Consider the following 11,009-nt stretch of genomic DNA (forward strand, 5'->3'; position numbering starts at 1 on the left):
CTGGTGAGGACAATACAATAACACCATCATCACTAGGGGTGGGGAAATTCCTATTTCCATATGGCCATGTTGTACCTCTTAGCTCAGGGCTACGGAAAAGGGCAGCTGTGTGGGGACCACAGGCCAAGGCTGCCAGGTGTGGCTGGGGCAGGCAAAACTCTGACTTAAGGGTCAACTCTTCTCTATCTAATTATACTGCTCTTCACAGATAGAGTGCCATTGTCTGCAAGCTCTGATGTAGGAAAGGTTGAGGATTTCCCTTGTGATTCCCTCTCTGACCCTTAGGATATGTAGCAAAGTTACATTTAATTTTTAAACATTGAGGGACTTCATGATTTTCTTTTCATTATGACTATGGCTCAATTCTCCTGTGGTCTAAGAATATAATCTAGTTAATTTCAGGCTTTAAAATGTGTAGACTTGCTTCATGGCCCAACATTTCATCTACTTGGGTAAATATCCTAGGACCACTTGAAAATAATGTATTCTGTACTTAATGTGTAATGTTCCATATGTGTCAATTAGGTCACATTTGTTACCAATGTTTCACCTGCTTTTTCTATCAGATATTGAGAAAGATATATTAAAATCTTCAAACAATGCTACTCTAGTCAACATTGCATTGGAGAATCTACCAAGTATTATAAAGCAAGAGAAATAAAAAGAATAAGAATTGAGGGGATAATTGTGACTTTACACAGATAATATAAGGGTGTACATGGAAAATATAAAATATCTATAAATACACTACTAGAATTTAAAATGGAAAACTTGCAAATCTTAGAACCAAGAAAGCAATCCAGAAAGCAGCCTGGGGGAAGAGATTTCTTATGGATGGAAGGAGGAACATCAGAATAATGTCAGACCTGTCCACAGAGACCTGGCAAGCCAGAAAGGGCTGGAAAGACATAGTCAGGATACTAAATGAGAAGAACATGCAGCTAAGGATACCTTATCCAGCAAGGCTCTCATTCAGAGAAGAAATAATACCTATTCTTCTGAAGCTGTTTCAAAAAATAGAAACAGAAGGAAAACTTCCAAACTCGTTCTATGAGGCCTGCATTACCTTGATATCAAAACCAGGCAAAGACCCCATCAAAAAGGAGAATTACAGAGCAATATCCCTGATGATCATGGAGGCCAAAACACTCAACAAGATCCTAACCAATAGATCCAACAGTACATTAAAAGGATTATCCATCGTGACCAGCTGGGACTTATTCCTGGGATGCAAGTGTGTGGTTCAACATCTGCAAATCAATCAACATGATAGAGCACATTAATCAAAGAAAAGACAAGAACCATAGGATCCTCTCAATTAATGCAGAAAAAGCATTTGACATAATACAGCACCCTTTCCTGATTAAAACCTTCGGAGTGTAGGGATAGAAGGGACATTCCTCAGTTTCATAAAAACCATTTATGAAAAGCCCACAGCGAATACCATTCTCAATGGGGAAAAGCTGAGGGCTTTTTCCTTAAGATCAGGAATACATATACAATACCCACTCTCACCACTATTGTTCAACATAGTACTAGAAATCCTAGCCTCAGCAATCACACTACAAAAAGAAATAAAAGGCATTCAAATTGGCAAAGAAGTCAAACTCTCTCTTCCCAGATGACATGATAATTTATGTGGAAAACCCAAAATACTCCATTCCCAAATTATTAGAACTCATACAGCAATTCAGTGATGTGGCAGATACAAAATCAATGCACATAATTCTGTTGCTTTTCTATCCACTAACAATGTAACCATAGAAAGAAAAACTAGGGAATTGATTCCATTTACAATCACACCAAAAACTGTAAGATACCTTGGAATAAACCTAACCAAGGAAGCAAAGGATCTATACTCTAGAAACTACAGAACACTTATGAAAGAAATGGAGGAAGACACAAAAAGATGGAAAACCAATCCATGCTCATGGATCAGAAGAATAAACATAGCTAAAATGTCTATGCTGCCCAGAGTACTTCACACTTTCAACATCATCCCTGTTAAAATACCATTGGCATTTCTCATAGAGCTGGAACAAACATTCGTAAAACTTGTATGGAACCAGAAAAGACCCCACACAGCCAAGGAAATGTTGAAAAAGAAAACCAAAGCTGGAGGCATCACAATGCCTGACCTCAAGCTACATTCCAAAGCTGTGACAGCATGGTATTCACACAAAAACAGACACATAGATCAATGGAACATAATAGAGACCCCAGAAATTGACCCTCATCTCTATGGTCAACTCATCTTTGACAAAACAGGAATGGATATCCAATGGAAAAAAGACAGTCTCTCCAATTAATGGTGCTGGGGAAATTGGACAGCCACATGCAGAAGATTGAAACTCAACCATTCTCTTACTTCTGTGTGTACAAAAGTACACACAAAACACACAAAGCATTCTCTTAACTTTGTGTGTACAAAGTTAAACTCAAAATGGATGGAAGACTTCCATGAGAGATAGGAATCCATCAAAATCCTAGAGGAGAACATAAGCAGTCTCCTCTTCAACATCAGCCACAGCAACTTCTTCCTAGACACATCACCAAAGGCAAGGGAAACAAAAGCAAAAATGAACTATTGGGACTTAGTCAAGATAAACACTTCTTCACGTCAAAGGAAACAGTCAACAAAACAAAGAGACAACCCATGGAATAGGAGATACTTGGAAATGACTTGAAATATAAAGAGCTGGTATCCAAGATCTATAAAGAAACTCAAACTCAACACCCAAAAAAGAAACAACCCAACCAAGAAATGGGCAGAAGACACAAGCAGACATTTCTCCAAAGCATGCAAATGGCTTACAGACACATGGCAACATGTTCAACATCACTTGCCATCAGGGAAATACAAATCAAAACCACAATGAGATACCACCTTACACCAGTTAGAATGGCCAAAATTAACAAGTCAGGAAATGACAGATGTTGAAGAGGATGTGGAAAAAGAGGAACCTTCCTACACTATTGGTGGAAAAGCAAGCTGGTGCAGCCACTCTGGAAAACAGTATGGAGCTTCCTCAAGATGTTAAAGATAGAACTACCCTACTACCCAGCAATTGCACTCCTGGGTATTTACCACAAAAATACAGACATAGTGAAAAGAAGGGGCACCTGCTCCCCAATGTTCATAGCAGCAATGTCCACAATAGTCAAACTGTAGAGGGAGCCAAGATGACCTTCAACACATGAATGGATAAAGAAGATGTGGTTCATATATACAATGGAATATTCCTCTGCCATCAGAAAGGATGAACACCTTCCATTTGCATCAACATGGATGGAACTTGAGGGGATTATGCTGGATGAAATAAGTCAGGCAGAGAAGGACATTTACCGTATGATTTCACTCATATGTGGAATGTAAGGAGTAGTGTGGAAGACCATAGGGGAAGGGGGGAAAAAGGAATGGGAAGAAATCAGAGAGGGAGACAAATCATGAGAGACTGTGGACTCTGGGAACCAAACTGAGGGTTACAGAGGGGAGGGGAATGGGGTAACAGGATGATGGGTATTAAGGAGGGCACGTGTTGTGATGAGCACTGGGTGTTATAGGCAACTAATGAATCATTGAACACTGCATCAAAAAGTAATGTTGTACTATATGTTGGCTAACTGAACGTAAATAAATAAATACGCTTTCTACACGAAAAACAATAATGGGAACAGAATTCCAGATTTGCATGATGAAATATTCTCAAGATATGTTTCACAGCATTGTAAATATACTTAACACTACTGGACTTTATACTGAAATTGTTTAAAATGGCAAAATCAACGTTAGGATTTTTTACAATTTTTTAAAAGTACACTCTGTATGATTCCATTTTTATAAAGATTTTATTAATTTATTTTAGAGAGCGAGAAAGAGCATGGCACAAGAGTCGTGGGAGAGGCAGGAGGTAGAAAGGAGAAATGTGAGCCCACACTGCACTGAACACAGACCCTATGGGGCTCAATCCATCACCATGGGATCACATCTTGAGCCAAAATCAAGAGTCAGGGGCTTAAACAACTGAGCCACCATCCATCTCCTTGGGCATTAGTATTGGTACATTCCCTTCTCTCTCCACCACTGCTATTCTGAACACTCCTGAAAATACCTCCATGAAAAATCGTTCCAGAGTTTCCTGGGGTGAGTCTGAGTATGAGCACTGCTAGGTGATGGGTGCACCCGCAGCCTGCGATGGGCACTGCTCACTGATTTATCAGACAGGGGTGACCATCACCCTTCTCTCCAGGGGACCCCCATGTCCTCAGGCACCTGAGGGCCACCCAGCCTAGGAATTCACCTTCTCTGGGAAAGGACAGATGGGACTTCTTTCTCTGGCCAGGACTATGAACCCTGATCCTGGGAAAGGAGAGCTCTCCTGGGACTCCTGGTCCAGCCAGGCATCTGTGGCCACTGTGTATGTGACAGAGAGAGAACATCTGGGCCTTGGAGGGAACGAGTGCCTTAAACCAGCCTCGTGTGGGGCATGTGGGAGCAGCAGCCCCTGCTTCTTGGGGAGCAGTGATGTGTACAGAAGGAAGGAGGCTGTGGTGGAGCCTTCTAAGCCACACCACAGTCTCCTTTGGTCCTGAAACCAGCAGGAAGGAAGCTCTGAGGACAGAGACTCCAGGAGGATTTCCATCCAGGGAAAGGGGGCCTGTCGGAGGGCACTGAAGCTGCCAGCCCTGCAGGCCGCAGGCCATTTGCACAGGATTACCTCCAGTGCTTCCTTAGCACGTTTTCCATGTTTGTGTGTGGACAGTGATTGGTCCACTCAGTGCTAGTGCACTTCCAGAGACAGACTAGAACCCTTTCAGGGCCTGCTAGTGGGTCAGAGGACTTCCACCCAGAGAAGCAGAGGATGTCCTTCTTCCTCCGGAGCTGGGGAAGGCAGCCACCATCCTGGGGCAGGACGTGGGCCAGGCATGTGTTCTTTCTGAAGCCCCCACATTCAGTGGGCATTGCTGTGCCTGAGAAAGGCCCTCTCAGCCCAAGTCAGGAGCCATGAGGAGCTGTCTCCCATCCTGACCCAGGATCATGACCTGAAATGATCTTGTCTTTGGGAGGGCGGGTCTCCTTCAGGAGCCAGGCAGGGGCAGGCCCTGCTATAGCTCTTCATTCAAGGAGGAGTCATAGAGAGTGTGTGTGTTTGTCAGCCCAGCAAGTGAAAGAACCAAGCCCATGCTCAGATTCTAACAGAAGCAGAATTTCAATGTCCTATTTGGGGGCAGCCACCTCCCCTCTTATGTGGCCTTGGGGGACCCCAGGGAAAGTCTTCCTTGTTCTCGTGCCCTCAGAGGGAGGAGCTGGCCCCATGTCCTGGGGTCCCCACCCTGCTCCACTGCTGAGGAAGAGCCACACACTGGGACCTGGTGTCAGGAATGTGGTCTCCCCGGGGCCTGGCGGCTACATGGAAGGACTGAATTGCTTTTTTTGGTGGGGGGGTCACTGGTGACACTGTTCACCATCCCCCACTGGACTCTGCAGTCCAGGCTCTGTGCCCAGCTTAGGTCAATCACCAGCACCCCACATTCTCCTGCCATGGGAGCGATCATTCAGCATCACCGCATTGCATAGACGGGGAGAGCAGGGCCCAGAGAGGGGAGGCAAATGGCTCCAGTCACTGGACTGGTCAGCAGAGGGGCTGGAAGGCCAGCCCTCCCAAGCCCCTGTGAGCCCAGCCAGAGATTCCTTGAGCCCAGAGCGAGCCCTCCCCTGCCTGCGCAGCCACACACTGTCCCCTAAGCTGGATGATGGACTGTTCTTCTTGGCCCTGAGGGTGTTGCTGGCCAACTAGGAAGGGGAGTACAGCTGGTGGGACAGGCTGTAGCTACAGGACAGAGTGACACATCTGAGTTAGCAGGAGCCCCTCTGTGGTCTCCCTCCCAGAGGCTGCCTGGGAGCTGGAGTCTGGGTGCCCTAGGGGCCAGCACACAACAGGGTCTGTGCTGACCAAAGAGCCATGACCTACAGGGAGAGTCCACTCTGCCCTCTCCCAGCCTCTGCGCCACATCACCTCTCCTCACTGTGGAGCTCCAGGGCCCAGAACCAGGCCCCATAGGACTGACTTGGCTCTAGCTTATAATGAGTTTGCAGCCCCTGGAGCAGCTGGATTTCCTGGGGCTGGAGGGAGGCCTGGCTGCAGACAAGGACTGGGCTGGGGGAAGTGCAGGGCCTCATGAAGGGTGAAGGATGGGGCAGGGGCTGAGTCCTGGGACCACTGCTCATGTCTAAAAAGGGCTGAAATCCCTGAATGCCCATAGGGTCCCTCATTACAGTAACAACACCCTCACACTCGGGCATCTTGGTGGTGGGCCCCTACTCCCTGCCCTCCTTCCCACACTTCTGACTCCAGCCAGGGCTGCAACCAGGGACAGTCTGGACATCTGTCCCAGGGTCCTACCAGGAAGATAAGGAAGGAGGAGGAGAGGAGAAGGGGAATGGGGTGGACCTCTCTTCCCCCTACCCTGAGTCTGCCTCTACTGTTGCCTCCAGGTCCTCTTGCCCAGCCCTGCACTTAGATGGATCCTGGGAGGCAGTATGCATTCCTGGCCAGCTAGGTGGAGTGTATTCAGTGACCTTTTTGTCCCCAGATGTCCAACCCACCTAGCCTTGTACCTTGAGGCTCGCTGCCCAGGATGGGCATGGTTCCAGGGCTAAGCAGACTTTGGGGCCACAGAGCCCTTGGCGGTGGTGAGAAAACACTGGGGACCAGCCAGGTGCAGAGCCCTGGGTCTCATGCATGTCCACTGTGGGACTGGGTCATGGTAGAGATGCTGTGTCCAAGTCCCCTGTGTACACCTGGCCCTCTCAGGAGGGAGGCCTGTGTGCCTGGTGGACCTGTCCTGCACCTGCCCCTGGAGGAGTGGTCAGTTTAAGAATTTCTATGTCGAACCCTCAGGGACAGTTGGGAACCTGGGGTCAAGAGAGGCAGGGACTGGCCCAGGACAAATGAGGGGTACAGAGCCCAAGGAGTGGGGCTGCTCTCCAGTCCCAGCCCCAACGCTCCCATGAGGTTTGCTTTGGGGGTGAGAGTGGCTCAGATCCTTGGGGATAGCTACCCACCCCATCCCATGTGGGGACATGACTTTGGGCATCTGCAGCCAAGTAAGGAATGTGTGCCTGCACATGTGCACATGCACACACACACACACACACACACTACTATGACTGCACAGCTTGGGGTCAGAAGGGGCGACACCCTGGGGGAAATGTGGGTGACAAGGGGCAAAGAAGAAAGAGTTTGGAGACAGCTGGGCCATGGGGCAGGGGTATCAGGACCTCTAGCAAGATCCCATATCCATGCGGTGCCTGGGTGACTCGGTGGGTTAAAGCCTCTGCCTTTGGCTCAGGTCATGATCTCAGGGTTCTGGGATCGAGCCCCGCATCGGAGTCTCTGCTCAGCGGGGAGCCTGCTTCCTCCTCTCTCTCTCTCTCTGCCTGCCTCTCTGCCTACTTGTGACTACTCTGTCAAATAAATAAATAAAATCTTTAAAAAAAAAAAGATCCCATATCCATATCATGGGGTTGGGAGACAGGCCAGGCTTATGGTCAGGGGGTCCCCAAAGGACCCAGGGGCATTGCCAGGGCACTGGGAGAGGACAGGGTCTGGGGCCTGGGGTCTGGTGTCCATCACCATCCTGGGCTACTGGAGGTAGGAAGAGATACCCCCTAGGTCCAGATGGGGTTACAGCACAAACAGCCCCAGCTTACTCTTCTGTCAGTTGGGCCATAGAGATGGGATGTCTTTGGGGTCTCACAGGCTTGTAGAAAATTCTCTTGGCCTTGGATCTTCATCACTGACCCACTGATCTCCCAGTCCTGGGAAAATGCTTTGTACTCTCTCGAGGTCCTTCTGAGCAGAGGAAAGCCTGGGTTCTTGGGGGCATGACGACCTGGGTTTGCAGGATGTGGCAAAGCACTGGACCACTGGTCTAGGGACCAAGGTCAGGACTTTCCTTGTTGCAGCCTCAAGGTCCCCATTTAGAAGAGGTTCCAGAGTCAGTGCTCTTGTCAGGGTGAGGAGGCCTTAGGAAGGAACCAAGCACCAGGACAGGAGAGGGAAACGGGAAGAAGGTGGGTTTCTGAGGTTTCTCACATCGCCCCCAGAGCCCCCAGGTCCTGCTCCTGGAGACACACAGAGAAGACAGAGACAGAGAATGAACACAAGAGAGGGAACCAGGAGAAGTCACAGACTTTCTTCAATCAGGTTGGAAACAACATCCCATCATTTTGCTCCATTCTCTTCCTTAGAACACAGTCACACAGGCCATCCACCTTGTAGGGGAGAGAATTACACAGGGATGTGTGACCAGGATTCAGGAATGTTAAGAACCAGTTTGGAGACTGACCAGCATATGGGTGCAGACGAGGCCCTGGAACTTGGGCCTAAATCTAATCGGAGCCCCTGGACGTCTGTGTCACGAGAGGCCAAGGTCGGAATCATTTCATCGCAACCTTCACATGGGGTCTGGGAGACAGGCAGGAGGAGGGTGGCTTTGCCTGGACCCCAGAGCAGACCCAGACCTCTCTAAGCTGTGTTCTATGCTCCATCCAGCTCCTCTCTCATCCTTGCATTACCACACACATGTCCCAGTCTCCTGTGACAGCAGGAACATATGTAGAGGTCCTACCCCTGATGGCGTCCCTAGAAGTAGAAGCCAGAAGACCTCACTGTGCAGATGGGGACACTGGGGAGGCCCTGAGAGGCACAGGGTCTGTCCAGAGTCATAGTCCTGGGTACGAGCAGGAGCCAGGTCTGAACCTGGCTCTGCGTCCTCACAGCGGGGACACTGTCTGCACCCAGGCCTCAGAGGGGCTGTGGGTAGGCTATGTGCGTGTCACTGTATGGATGGGGCACGAGGTAGAGGGTGAGCATTTAGCAGCTGGGGGAGGGGGGCCCTCGGGGTGCTCTGGTATGAGGAGGAAGTCGGGTAAGGGGTCCCCAGGAAGTGGTGACCTCACTTCCCTGACAACAGAGCCTAACAATTTGGAACCCAGGTAACCTGGCACCCGCATTCCAAAGACAGCCCCAGCCCTGTTCATTTTGTTGGATAGCCTCAAAAGAAGAACATGTTTGCATGTTGTATCCCAAAGTATGGAGGCTGCAGGCAGAGGAAAGCACACCCTGCAAACACTTTCCCTGCTCAGAAGGACCTCGAAGGGAGTACATATCATATCAGGGCTCCCAGACTTCTCTGGTCATTTGGCCAGAAGTACAGAAAGGTGACACCATTAGGCCCAGAGCCAGCCCCTAACCCCATTCGCTCTGATCCAAACTGTGCAGCCCCAGGTCCCCTCCCCGTGCATGCGTGCGTGCGTGTGTGTGTGTGTGTTTGCAAAGAAGACTCACATGGGGTGCACCCACCCCACTCAAGAGCAAGGGTCAGCTGCCCAATGAGCAGGTCATGTCCACATCCCAGGTCAAGGCTGGCTGGGTGGGACGGGGTGTGGGGGGCTGCAAGCTTCTCCTCAGGGTTTATATTGTGTCCTGGAGGTATGGGTCCCTTTCCCAGGTGTGGGGTTGTGCATGCACAGGTCTGTGTCTGATCTGGGAGCAGCAGGGAGACTGGGCAGGAGAACAGTGAGGATGATCGGACAGGGCTGTGATGCATCCAGGACGGCTACCAGTCCCCATCTTTGCAGAACACCAGGGACAATGAAACAGGGAGGAGGCTGGTGGACACCGGCTCCATCTCCCTGTCAGGGAGTGACTTAGGGGGCTCTCCAGGAGCAGGGACGGGACTGCCTGGGAAGGCCTTTGACACTGCCCAGGACACTGTCCCTGGTGGTACCACACTGGACTGTGGTTCTGGACCTGGAGCACAAGGAGGCCAAGCCTGAGGGTGAGAAGGCCAGGGCTGGTTGTATGTGTGTGTCTGGGGACAGGTCAGTGCTAGGCCCCACAGGAAAGGAAACCCCAGAGGCTGGTGTGAGGCCAGGAACAAGGACTGGGCTCAGAGCACCCAGCAGGTGGACTGCAGTTGGGGAGAGGTTCTGGTGAGAGTTCCTTCCTGGCTCTAGCTTCTCTGGGAGGCCCTGGGCTGAGCTCTACCTCTGCAAATGCATGCAAACTTGTTCTTCATTCCAGGATCTCCAACAAAATGAGCTGGGCAGGGGGCTTTCTCTGGAATGTGTGTGTCTGGATACCTGGGTCTAGCTCTGAAGAGCCAGAGCTGGCCCCAAATTCATCCACAGCTTCAGAGGGAGAGATGGTGCCTGGAGAGACTTAGCCAGCAGGGGACCAGGAGCCAGCAGGGGACCAGGCACTTACCTGCCCAGGGAGAGTCTGACACATCCTGGAAGAGATGGCTCCGCCCCTGCCCCTTCCCCAGCTCCTACTCCTGCTCCCACCCCTGATCCTGTTCCTGCCCCTTTCCCTGCCTAAGCCTGTGCTCCCGCTCTTGCATCTGTCCTGCCCCCTGCCCCTGCCCCTGTCTCAACCCCTGTCCCTACTCCTGCTCCTGCGGGGCTCCCAGAGCCACATCCTGAACCAACAGCCCTACTCCTTGTACAATTATCCCTTGTTCTATCCCCCCAACCACAGGAATGTTTCATCCCCTACCTGTATATTCTTTCTCTCTGGTACATATCAACTGTTACTTATCTTTCCATGTTCTGCATACTGTTTATTATTTGTTTTAAATAAAATTACTTGTTTTCACTTGGACACATCATGAACATTAAGTACATTCCCAACGCTGTGTCACCACACCACAGAACATCGCTGCAGGACATCTCCTTCCCCAAAGGAGACCCTGAACCCAAAGCCCTCCCTGCCCATTTCTCCTCCAGCCCGGCCTCTTGCAACCCCTAAGCTGCTTTCTCTCTCTGTTCCTTTACCTGTCCTGGATGTTTCTGTATGTGGAATCACACAATATATGTCTTTGTGTCTGTCCACCTATTTTTAAAGGGGACTCTTTTTTTTTCTGTGTTTATGTGACAGAATTACCCTTTTTGATATTGAAACCCCCAATGGATTACAGATAAGATGTAATCATAGAGGTCC

The sequence above is a fragment of the Lontra canadensis genome, unplaced genomic scaffold, assembly GCF_010015895.1.
Source record: "Lontra canadensis isolate GAN:19392208 unplaced genomic scaffold, GSC_riverotter_1.0 scaffold11, whole genome shotgun sequence".
NCBI classification, from domain to species: Eukaryota; Metazoa; Chordata; class Mammalia; order Carnivora; family Mustelidae; genus Lontra; species Lontra canadensis.